At 49.6% G+C, this 12,695-nt stretch overlaps 1 non-coding gene across 1 annotated transcript; it reads left to right on the top strand.

Annotated features, from left to right (window-relative positions):
* Positions 1–11,120: 11,120 nt before the first annotated feature.
* On the top strand, positions 11,121–11,193 carry TRNAV-AAC (transfer RNA valine (anticodon AAC)). Its single transcript has one exon. It is a non-coding gene; the product is annotated as a tRNA-Val (tRNA).
* The last annotated feature ends 1,502 nt before the right edge of the window (positions 11,194–12,695 follow it).

The raw sequence follows: 12,695 nt of genomic DNA, 5'->3' as shown, positions 1-12,695 counted from the left end.
TCTCATTAATACAAAATCCACTTTCGTGAACATCTTCCTGTCCAACAAGCCTTTTTTGAATTTAGGATCAATTCCTGAGGGTGATCCTAGCAGGGACATGATCGAGGCCAAGATTCAAACCTGTATGATTTTTCATAAACATCTCCAAGCTGCTGTCCTCTAAGGAAGGGAGTGATCAGGTTGGGCCACCAGGAGCATCCGAGTCCCGACTCCCACACACCCTTGGCCACACCTTTCTTGGTCTCCCCGGTCATCAGCGTCTCCAATAGCCGTCAGGTAATGGTGGTACTTGCCCGGCCTCCCCCTCCGGTTACTGTCCGACTTGAAATCAAAATAAATGAAGTCCCCTGGAGTCAGCACAGTGCTCTGAAGCCTGAGAGAGGTTAGGACTTTTCTTAGAATCCCAGGACTTCTCAGAGCTCAGTCCCTCCCCATTTCGTAGAAGAGAAAGCAGCAGATGGCCAGGGCTGTGTACAGGGTCACATGGTAATTCACGGCAGGGCAGGGACAAGATGACCCAGGTTCTTTGCCTTCCTGTGAAGGGCTCCCTCTTCTGTCTCCTCCATTCGGTCTCCCAGCTTGCCTGCACCAAACATCCAGGCAGACCTGTCTTTCCTTCAACCCCCGAGGACTCAGAAAATCCTCACATTTCAAGAAAAGCTAGCCGCCAATCCTCCCTCCCTTTGCTGACCTGGCCACTCAGCCAACCACCTCATCTCCACCCACCCAGGCCTTACACCCCCTCATGGCGCTGCCTGGCTCACTCCTCCCGCATCTCGGGGCGGGGGGCCCTCTCCTCTCTCCAGGACCCCTCTCTCAGGCCGTGAACCCCGGCTTGGGCTGTTCCCACTCCCTTGTCATTGTGGCCAAGAAAACAGGAAGTGTCTGAGTCACCCGCTGTCCTCTGAGCTTTGGCTGTCTGGGCCCGAGTTCTGGAGTCAGGGGAGGACAAGGAGGGAGCACGCTGGCCTCGCTGAAGCTACTTCTGCATGCGGAGCCCACATGTCCAGCATCGCCTTTTGGCTTGTAGGACCCCAAGGAGCAAGTGGTCCAGGGACCTCCCCACTTCTTGGGATGAAAGAGTGCTGTCTTATGATTTGGAATTCTTGAGTTGGCCCAGCTTCTCACCAGCTGTGGGCTGTGGGCTCATCTCATGCTTCCCCAGGTTGGTCTTAGAATCTTAGAATCATCTGGGGAGCTTTAAAACATACTGACACCTGGGCTCCACCCCCACCCAATGATTCAGATTTAATTTTTAAAAGCTCCCCAGGTGATTCCAAAGAGCATCCAGACTTGATAAGCACTGGGCTAGCCATTTACCTCCCTAAGCCTCAGTCTCCCTCCGCTGAATGGGGCTAATGGTGCCTACTTTCCCCAGTCGCTGGGACACAGCTGCGATCCTGGATGTGTTCAGTCACATTGAGTATGTAAACACTAGTGCAACACGTCTTCACATGTCCCCCCATGCAAGGGCTTGGGCTGAAGTGGGGTACCTGCTGGTTCCTTTGGCCTTTGGGAACTGATGGATGTGCTAGAACCTTAGCAAGTCCATCTCCTGCCTGCTATGGTCATGCTTCAAAGTGCCCAGCACTGAGCAGAGGAGATGCGAGATAAAAACAACACTCACCCCAGCCCAGCCCCCAAAGAGCTCTTGGTCCAGTGGGGAGAAAGGCAGGAACATCACGGCCCAAAATACAAGGCAAGGGGACAAACGGCTTCCAAGACAGGAAGATAAAAGGGGAGTGAGAGATGTGTTCTGGCTGGTGGGAGAAGAAAAGCCTTCCTGTAGGAAAGGGCACACAGGCATCCATCCATCCAGCGAGCTCCAGTCGGGTCTGGGAACCCCAGATGGAGGGAACTGCAGGAACAAAGGCGTAAAGGTAGGGAGGAAATTGCACTCAAGACTTGCCAGGTCCCCTGGGGTGTGAGCTGTGAATGGAGGGGATGGGACAGGCAGGAGGCCAGTGTGCAGAGGCCAGCAGTCTTCCAGCCCTTCCCCTTGTGAACATACAAGTACACCCTGTATGATTCCATTTATGAAGAACAGCAAGCACATTTGTTTTACAGTGTGACCTGATCATACCGTGTCTCATGGATCTGTTTTCAGTACCTACCATTTCATCTGGTGTTTGGTTGTGTTGTCTTGTCTCTTTGTCTGTCTGGTTATCTTTGACGGTAGGATGGACGTTTGAAATATTACCTTCAGAGGTCACTTAAGGCTCAGAATGATGTCATTGTCCTTCTGCTAGGATGTTAGTTAGCTTCTGCCAGGCATTCGGGGCACTAGGAATCCAGGGTCACCTTAGTTCAGTTTCAAGGCTGAAGACTTTATGGCTTACCTGGATAATCAAAGCCAGACTGTAGAACTTGAGAAGGCCAGTTCGTTTCTGGTTCACCTTTATTCTTTTTCGTTTTTAATTGAAGTATAGTTGATTTACAGTATTGTGTTAGTTTCTGGTGTACAGCATAGTGATTCAGTCACACATATACATACATATTCTTTTTCAATTTCTCTTTCATCATAGGTTGTTATAAGATATTGAATATAATTCCCTGTGCTATACAGTATAAACTTGTTATCTATTATATATATAGCAGTTAGTATCTGCAAATCTTGAACTCCCAATTTCTCTCTCCCCACCCCTTTTCCCCCCTGGTAACCATAAGTTTGTTTTCTATGTCTGTGAGTCTGTTTCTGGTTTGTAAAGAAGTTCATTGGTCTCATTTTTTAGATTCCACATTTAAGTGATAGCATGTGATATTTGTCTTTCTCTGACTTATTTCACTTGACATGATAATCTCTAGGTTCATCTATGTTGCTGCAAATGGCATTGTTTTATTCTTTTTTATGGCTGAGTAGTATTCCATTATATGGATATACCACATCTTTATCCAGTCTTCTGTCAATGGACATTAGGTTGCTTCGCCTTTACTCTTAAATTGTGGTCATTTGGATTTCCCAGTCCCGAGTAGGGATGGTTCCCAGTTATCTGCTCTAAATTCTGTTCCTTGACCCCCGTCAAGGCTCTCAGAATCTCCACCCAGCTTCTCAGCTGCTTCTCCCTGATCGGCCAACTCCACCATGACCAGAGGGCCTCCCGATGTCGGGCTTGCTAGCTGGGCAGTTTCTTCATCTAGTGTTAGCTTGTTGACGCTTTTAAGATTACTTGAAATATTGTGGCCAGTTTTTTTAAGTTACCTTCATTAGCAAGGTGGGTCTCAGTCACCTAAGTCTGCCTTTACGGGAAGGAGAGGTCCTTGCCAATTTGATTCTGATATGATAGAATTCCTACCAAATTTTTGGATTCTATATCTGTACCCTTTGTTCTTTTAAATGGAAAAATGTGGTACCTAAAAAAATACTTATTTGCTTTTTCTGACAATCCCTTCCCCAAAGTTCAAACCAACAGACAACAAAACAACAGCAACAGCAAAAAACATCAAAAAAATGCAGCAAGGGCCATCCACCCAGTGTCACCTGAGATGACCTGGCCCGATCTGGGCAGTTCTTCGGGACCTCGCTCTTGTCTGTCCTCAGGCTGTGGTGGATTCCCCGGCACATGTCTCCCCTCCAGCCTAAAGCTACCAGGGCAAGTGAAACCGAGGGTTCCCTTCTAGACTTTAAATTCAGCTTGCAAATCTTATTTTCCTCCTTATGTGCAGCAAATGTTAACAACTTCCTTTGAGAGATCTTGGAATAATGTTTGGTATTTCTAAACTTAATCCAATATCTTAAAGTATTTTCAACTTTATTTAAAAATGAGATTTCCTATTTCTAATTTAACCAACAAGAGCTTCCTTTCTGATTATTAAGCCTTATAAAACCAATTAAGTTAAACATATAAAAAATGAAAATCTAAATTAAATAATAGTAAGAATTGAAATTTGGTGAATTTAAAGTTCTCTTATGTTCTAGTATTGGATATAAACTCGGTAAGAATTCAACTTAAATTATTCAGTTATACAGTTTCAATTACTAGTTAAAAGGCTGTCACTCTAAAAGACCAAGTTATCTTATATGTTACAAGCATTATAAGTACCAAACATGTATACAGATTACCTCTTAACACAAAAATATCAATGTCACGGTCAAGTAACCCACATCCTTGGTGCCACATTTTACACACAATTTCCGGTTCTGGTGCAGCTCCCCTCTCAGGTTGATAACCTGATTGCATTTTGGCTCTTAAACTAGGCGTGGTAGGCAGAATGATACCACCCCCAAAAGTTGTCCCTAGCCTGATCCTCAGAACCTGTGACTATGTAACTTACGTGACAAAAAGGACTCTGCAGGTGTGATTCAGTGAGGGATCTTGAGATGGAGAGAGTCGCCCACATTATCCAGGTGACTCCAATGTAATCACAGGTCCTTATAAGAGAAAGTGGGAGGCAGAAGAGTCAGAGAGGGAGATGTGATCACAGAAGTAGAGGTTGGCGTGATGTGGTCGCTGGCTGTAAGGGAGTGATGAGCCAAGGATGAGAGCGGCTTCTAGAAGCCAGAGGAGGTCAGAAAGCAGATTCTTCCTTACAGCCTCTGTCAACACCTTGAATTTAGCCCTGTGAAACCCATTTGGAACTTGTTTCCAGCATATAAGGTAATAAATTGGTGGTGTTTTAAGCCACTAAGTTTGTAGTAATTTGTTACGGAAACAATAGGGAAGTAATAACAGTGTATAAATATAATTTCTCACTGAACCCTAAGACCTCTGAATTCTATGTGACCCTAAGATGTTCAAATATCCATTCCGCTGAACTTTCAAGACTTCTGAATGACCAACAATGTTATTACTGGCTAAGTGGGGGCTCGAGGTTGTCTGCACCGTTGTGTTTGCCCAGCGTGTTCCGGGGAAGACCTGGGGTTCTGCCCCCCCAACGCCTCGTCCTGTGCGGCTGTGTAGGCACGTGCTGGCCTGTGATTGTTCGGGCTTGTTTGTCATCAGACAGGGTTCACATTGCACAGCTGGGAGCTCCTGGGTTTGCAAGGTGGTGCCTGCAGCTCCTGGGTTTCTTGGTGATATTCAGGCACCTGAGGACAGTTGGAGAAGTCGGTTCTAGTGGCCACTTGATGAGACTGGTCCCCTCATTCATTCTTCAGACACTCCTGGGATACTGTGCTGAGGGGCATAGCGGTGAGTGGGGCCACATCTGGCCCCTCCAATTGCTCAGCTGCAGTGGGAGGCACAGACAATAAGCGTGATGTGATGTGGTCAGAGCAGGGATGGCCAGTTGTGCAGAACACAGCACAGAGGAAACATTAGGGAAATTGAAACATGTGGGCTGAGAAGGGACAGCACAGCATCGAGCCAGGCCAGGCTGGGAAACACAGAACGAGTGGTGGTCATGTCCTTGGGGGTGGGGGGTGGGGGTGAGGAGGCCTGGGCTGGGGCTGGTGGCCATCACACTGAAGCCTGGTCCTCCATCAGCTTGGACTCAGGTTGGCTGGGTTCCAGTCCTGACCCTGTCTTGTGACCTCAGTGTCTCCATCAGAACAGTGTCCCTCATACCAGAACCTTCCTCACCACTGGGAGGGCAGCACATGGCCTTTTTCCAGGAGGCTGGACTGCTGACCTTAGAAGGTAACCTGGGCCCTGGCCAGGGCAGCCACTGGGTGTCCGAGCCCTCTCACCTTCGAGGAAGTCCCCTGCCTGCTTCCCACTCCTCAAGGCCCAGATCCAGGCCTCAATGGGCACTGATGATAAAGCTGGCAATGCAGTGAAATGAGTGTGAGAAACAGGGCCCAGGCTCCAGCCTCGGCTGAATGAGCCAGAATCTGGGTGTGTGTGTGTGTGTGGGTGTGTGTGTGTGGGGGGGGGAGTACTTCTGGGAATCTGAACCCTAGGGGACACTGGAGCCCCACTGGGGCTGAGAATCCCCTGGGGTTACAGGCCCAGGATTCGGGGCTGGGTCCACACAGGGTGTCCACCCCCTTTGACTGACAGGCCCACACCACCGGCCTGGCCATCACCGTGGTGTCATTCTCCCGGTCCGCCTTCCCACGGTGACTGCGGGGTTTGTGTGCAGCCCCTGCACACACGCAGTGTCCCCACACTCACTCAGTCACACTGACAATGTTGGGTCACACACATACATGTGGGCTTGGTCTCCAAGGAGGGTTGTCGGAATTAGCCAATAAAAATGCAGAACACCCAGTTAAATTTCAATTTCAGATGAGCAACTTTTATTTTTTTAGTATCAGTATGTTCCAAGGATTGCATGGGACCTATTTACACTAAAAACATTATTTATCGTTTATCTGAACTCGAAATGAACTGGGCATCCTGTATGTTACCTGGTAACCCTCTTCCTTTGTCCTGTGGCATCTTCCCGGTTGTTCAGACACACTCGTGCCCCCGCAGACACACGCTAATGTTGAAAGCTCGGTGAGGTCCGCTCGGCTTACTGCCTGTGCCCTGGGAGAGGCCCAGCCTGGGTCCAGCACCCTGGCTGTAGCACCCACGGAGGCCTTGCAAGAGACAATGGCCTCGAAACAGCCTCAGAGAGTAAGTGGAAAAAAGAGTGAGTCTGGAAGTTGTGCCCATCAAAGGGGGAGGCTGGGGGAGGCCTGCCTCTGGCCTCCAATCCCCTTTAGGTGCCCACGAAAGGCGGAGGGGCCAGCTCCACCTCTCCCCTCCCCCATCACCCCTCTGCCCTTCCACACAGATCCCCAGAGGGCAGGAGGGCTCAGGACCCGGATGGTGATGCTGGAGGGAGTTCTGGAAACAGACACGGCGAGAGAACGCGCCCTCCTCCGGATGACTCTGTCCCAGGTTGAATCATCAAATCCAGGGCTGACAGCCTGCAGAGGGCACCCTTCCTCCACAGGTCCCAGAGCCCACCTCCCCAGGGGTGTGGTGGTGGTGGGTGATGGGTGATGGGGTGTGTTTGGGAGACAGGTCTGCCCCAAGAGGAGGGCACTCCCCCAGGTCAGTGGTTCTCAACCTGTCAGACCCTTCACCCTCCTTCTAATATAAAATATTGCGGACGCCCATCCTACCATCCTAAACAAATTCACAGATATTACCATCAATCCAGATAGAATTAAAAAACAAATATACTCCCTAATAGAATATAAATGGAAAATGAAAAGAAAGCCTTTGAAAATAAAATCAAATATATTTCAGTCTGTTACATTTAAGCCTCACTGTGTTAGGAAGACTTTGTCATGTTGAGTTACTCCTGGCTTTTAGTTATAAATAGAAGCCTAGAATATGTGACCGGTGAAATGCAGGTGGCTAGAAGTGTTGTTCTGTTGAGTCAAATACTTGACATGATTTTCTGAAAGAGGAATATTTCTTGATAAAATTCCAAACTAAACAAAGTACACATCTTCCCTTGATTTACGTGGCAAGGCAACCACTCCTAGAAAATTCAGTGTGTGCTCTTAAAGCTGTTTTGTTATATACAAAACCCTTTGTGTTTATGTGTGAAACAGAGTCAGGGTCTCAACTTGCAGATTTAGAAACAGGTGTTTCATTACTTTGGGACCCGGGACAGTTCTCTGTTGCAGGACCATCGCCCTGCCCGCTCATGGTGCCCCATGCCCTGTCGCTGTGACAACCAACCCGCAAACCCTCAGCTCTATAAAGCGTGTCCTGGGGGCAGTATCTGCTCTCGGAGGGTCAGCATCTGGAGGCCACACGGGGAACCCAGAGCCCCTGCTCTGACTCAGCCCCCTGCGTCGCAGCCTGGGCTCACCCCACCCCCAGCTCACAGACACCGTCTGAACTCAGCTAGCCCTGGGGTCTGTGCCTGGGGTGGTGGCCTTGCGGGTTGCTTGGGTTGGAAGAAGGGAGGCCAAGGATACAGGGTTGACTCGGCCTCTAGGTTCCCTTCCCTCTACGGACTCTCTGCCTGGAGCAGGTGGAGGACGTGACAGCCACTTGTCACACCGTGGTGGACAGGGAGATACAGTGCCCAGATCCCCCTTCTAGGAAGGACTTGCTGCCCCAGCTGTTGGGAGTGGTGGCAGGCCCCCGGGATGGCCCCAGCTGCCCAGAGCTCCTTCAGTGAGGTTACACCCCTTCCCCAGGTGGCCACATCCCCTGACTTAACCAACTATAAAGGCCTGGCCATCTCATCCCCTCTCAGGACACCTCTGAAGGGTACAGCACCCAGAGGTTGGACCTGCAGCACAGCTCCGCTTCTCCCTCTGTCCACTCCTCCTTCGTCTTCTCCTTTCCAAGGGGCTGATCCCAAGGGCCCCCTTAATAAACACCCTGCACCTTAAACTCCATCTTAGAGTCTTCTCGGAGAGCCCAACCTGGGGCGCCTGGTAATGAGTGGTGTTGCTGAATTGTGTGGCCAAAGTCCTAGAAGGTGAGCATGGGGACGGAGGGGTCACGCCTACTGGGAGCGTCTGCGAGGGCCCTGTATGAGTCAGGGTCCTCCGGAGAGACAGAAGCAATAGGATACACACGTAGGTGTAGAGAAAGATGTATTATGAGGGGTTGGCTCATGTAATTAAGCAGCCTGTGAGATCCCACAGTCCGCTGCCAGCAAACCGAAGGCCCAGGAAATGTAGTGGTGAAGTTTCAGTCCAAATCCCGAGGCCTGAGAACCAGGGGAGCCAATGGTGCAAGCGCCAGTCTGAGTCCAGGAGCAGGAGGAGATGGATGTCCCAGCTGGAGCAGAGAGCAACTTCACCTTCCTCTGCATCGCTGTTCTGCTCTGACCCTCGGTGGATCGGATGACGCCTACTGTGTGGGTGAGGGCGTCTTCTCCACCCAGAAGCAGCAGAAGCAGGGATAACTGCATCACATAAGGATGCTATGGGGATTGAATGTATTCATACACTTCACAGACATTTGTTGAGCACGTACTCTGTGCCAGGTGCAGTTCTGGGCACTGGAGATTCGGCTGCAAACATGGCAAGCAGAGATGACCCATGCAGGTGGGGCCCCAGCAGCACACCTGACATCCCGCCTGTGCTCGGGCAGTGGTCACAGAGTCGCTGGCTTCACGCTGACATTTAAGGCCCTCATGCTGAGGCCATTTCTCTCCCCTGGTCTCTCCATGCCTTCACCATCCCTCTTCCTCCTGCCACCTGGCACAGATGTCACCCTGCGCCTTCTCCCAGGCCCAGGAACGGACATCCCCTTGTTGCTGGGAGGACAGAGTTGTCACCCCTGAGCTCAGGTATGCAAAGTTGTGGCAGTGTCTCCACCATCAGCTCCAGCCAGGGATTCAGAAAATTCATCCACAGATGTCTCCTGGGACATTTAAAGCAATTAAGAAAAATATTTATTGACTGACTATACTATGGGCAGGGTCTACTTCCTCCAGGCAGCCTTCCCAGACTGCCTGCAGCAGGGCATGGTCCCTCTGGGCAACCATGGTCTGACCTGCCCCTCTCTGGCAGCATTTTATCCCTCTGCCTCACCCCACTGTTGGGCCATATTTCATCACCATCCTGTTCCTTGGCTGGGGGGGTGGTGCTGCTAGGGAAAGTTGCCTGGGGAGACCACTGATCAAAGCCCTTCAAATTCCAGCCTTGGCCCCTGGAGGCCAAGGTAGAAGCTTCTACTTTGGAGTCATGGTTCTAAGCACATAAGCTCTTCCCTCTCTCTCCCCGCTACTCCAACTTAAATGTCTCCTTAATCCACATTGACCTCCCTCCCTCAGATCCCTTTTTCTCCCGAATCTTCAATCCCAGTCCTATTTCGCTGCTGCGATCACACAAACTCGAGGACCTTCTTAATTTGCTCAGTCCTAAAAAATTGCTGTCTCAATCCCGCCTTACAGATGTCTGATGGAGTAATTGATGGTGGCAGATAAGGACCGTGGGGAGAGGGCCGGCTTGAATCCAGCTTTGGCGCTGCCTGGCTATGTGACTGTGGGGGAGTCACCTAGTTGCTCTGAACCTGTTTCCTCATGGACAAAATGGGGAAGGTTATGTTCAGTGTTGTGTGGGCTCTAAAGTGAGTTGGTGCAGCCGTGAGATGCAGATGTGCTGGGGAGCAGAGCTGCGGAGGGGGCCCTGGGACCCACCTGCATAAGGGTCAGAGAAGGATCCTGGACAGGAGTCAGGCTGAGGGACAGAGTCCAGGACAAAGCTTGGTTTTCAGAGGGGAAGGGGCACCAGGGCACAATGAGAGTCCTTGGGTTGTCACTGAGTCAGGGGACTTTCTAATTCTGGCCACTGGAGGCCATGGAAGAAGTGTACCCTTCACAAAGGATAGAAAACACTTTTGAAAAAGAAGGTCTGGGGTAGATGTCTAGTAGCCACTTTAGGAAATGAACAAAGCCCTGCCCCAGATGCTTCCACCCTTTCTCTGCTACAAAACAAAAGCTGCTTAGGGAAGCAAGGGCCGTGTTCGGGGCACAGAAGAAGATCTAGTGCAACTGAGGGAAGGGAACAGAAAAAGACTCCTGTATCCATGGGGCAAAGACAGATAAAGGAGTGGGTCCAGATCTTTACAGATTCCTTACTGCTGAGGGAGAGACAGGATCACTGAGAATAAAAAACGTGAGCCCCTTCACCCATCACCAAGCTAACAAGCAACGAATAACCAAGGGCATCGGTGAACAGCTGAAGGAGAGACGTTCTGCGATGAAGCATCAAGGGAAGGCCTAAAACAAGGATGTCCATTCTTACTGTTCTCTTCAGCATTGTAGTAGAGGTTTCAGGCAATGCAATAAAGCAGGATAAAAAAAAAAAGGCTCACCGATTGGAAAGGGAGAGATTCACGTATAATAAGATTGTCTACGTCGAAATTTCTCCCCAAATCTACAAAAAACTACTAATACTAATACGTTAGGAAAGATCACAGGGCACAGGGTCACCACACAAAAAATTTACCCTAATGCTGTATACTAGCAATTAACAATTGGAAATTGAAGTAAAAATTTTAAAAAGCATCATCCCCAACAGCACCAAAACCCATAAAATAGTAGATGCCAGGTATGTGTGCTGAAAACTACAAAATGATGAAAGAAATCAAAGAAAACCTAAGCACGTGGAGAGAGAGACTATGTTCATGGATTGGAGAACTCAAGGTTGGTAAGATGTCAGATTGTCCCAAACTGATCTATAGATTGAGCACAATTCCAGTTAAAGTTCTAGCAGGATATTTTTTGATGAAAATTAACAAGCTGATTCTAAAATTTATACAGAACGGGGGGGAGGGTATAGCTCAGTGGTAGAGTGTGTGCCTAACATGCACGAGGTCCTGGGTTCGATCCCCAGTACCGCCATTAAATAAATAAATAAACCTAATTACTACCCTCCCCAAATATTTCAAAAGATAAAGTTTATACAGAAAAGAAAGAACTACAACAACTTTGAAAAAGAACAAAGTTGAAAGATTTATATTACCTGTTTTCAAAATTACTATAAAGCTACAGTATGAAAGGAAAAGGAGGAGGCAGGTAGACAATGAATATTTATTAACTTTTCTTTCCCATGGGATCATATGAGATAGGCTTTGGGAACCTGTGACATAGGAGAACTTGCCAAGGGATTGGACAGGTGGCCCTGGCAGGCGGGGACCACAGCCTGTGAAGCATGGATGGTTTATAGACAGATCTGAGCTCTGAGTGACATGATGACACCAATGGTGGCCTCCTCTCCTGAGAGCAGAAGCCACTGCTTCTTTCTGTTCATGAGTCCTGTGAGACCCAGCTGAGTGCCCAGCCCATAGTGGGCATCCTTAGTTATAGACAAAGAGGATGTGCGTCCATGCTTACTATGTGTGTGTGCTGAGCATCTTTTGGGGGACCGTCTTTACCACTTTTCCTCTGGCCCAGATAGCAGAGAGCTGGCCCAGTAGATGGATCATGGAGTGTGGGTAGGTCCTCTGTGACTGGCCAGAGCAAGAGGCTGCTGACTTCAGGGAGGAGGAATGCAGGCTGTCTGAAAAGCGCGTGATGATGGACGGAGGGGAAAAGGCTGCATTCTTTCCTAGCAGAGAGCTGCCAGGCATGAGCACACACACGTGTGTGTGTGTGTATAGAGAGGGAACCCAGGAGAATGACGATTCAATGGCTGAGCTCCAAGTCAACTCCCAAGAAATTCTTAAATTCAAAGACACTGAGTCTTGCTTCCTGCCGTATCCCCGCTGGCTGGCTGGCTGGCTGGCTCTCAGGTGTGAAGGAGGGTGGGCAGTGTCACCAGGGCTCCTGTCTGGAGTGTCCCTATCAGGTCTCCTGCCCTTTGCCCAGAGGCCTCCTGAGTCTCCTCCTAGTTTGTGGCTCTGCCATTCTCCAAGTCCAGCCTCCAACTCAAGGTCTAAGTTCATCATGTCCCAGCAGCGGGAAGGGTAGAGCGGGGTAGAGGGTGTGCCCTTCCCCTTTCAGGGCAGATGGAAGCCACGCCCATCACAAGTGCTGACTCCGCCCACCTGTGAAGCCCTAGCTCAGTCACATGGTCCCACCTGGCTCCAGGGCAGGCTGGGAAAGGCACCCAGCCAAGATGTAGAGGTTAAGAATGGATATTGGAAGAACAGCTAGCAGTTTGGTCCACAAGGCAAAAGATGTGGAGAGGCCTGAGCATGGAGGCAGGGAGACCAGGTAAAGAGGCCACTGTGATAATCCAAGGGAGAGATTATGGTGGCTTGGACTAGGAGGGAGCAGCTGGGATGAGACAAATGGAAGGATTCAAGAAATATTTAGGAGGGGGAACCAACAGGATTTGGTATTAGTTCAATCTTGAGGGGGAAGGAGAAGGTGAAATCAGGGACAATGTCTATGTATCTGGC

The sequence above is a fragment of the Vicugna pacos genome, chromosome 6, assembly GCF_048564905.1.
Source record: "Vicugna pacos chromosome 6, VicPac4, whole genome shotgun sequence".
Classification (NCBI taxonomy): Eukaryota; Metazoa; Chordata; class Mammalia; order Artiodactyla; family Camelidae; genus Vicugna; species Vicugna pacos.
Note: the sequence above shows the minus strand (reverse complement) of the source record. Positions and strands in the feature narration are given on the sequence as shown.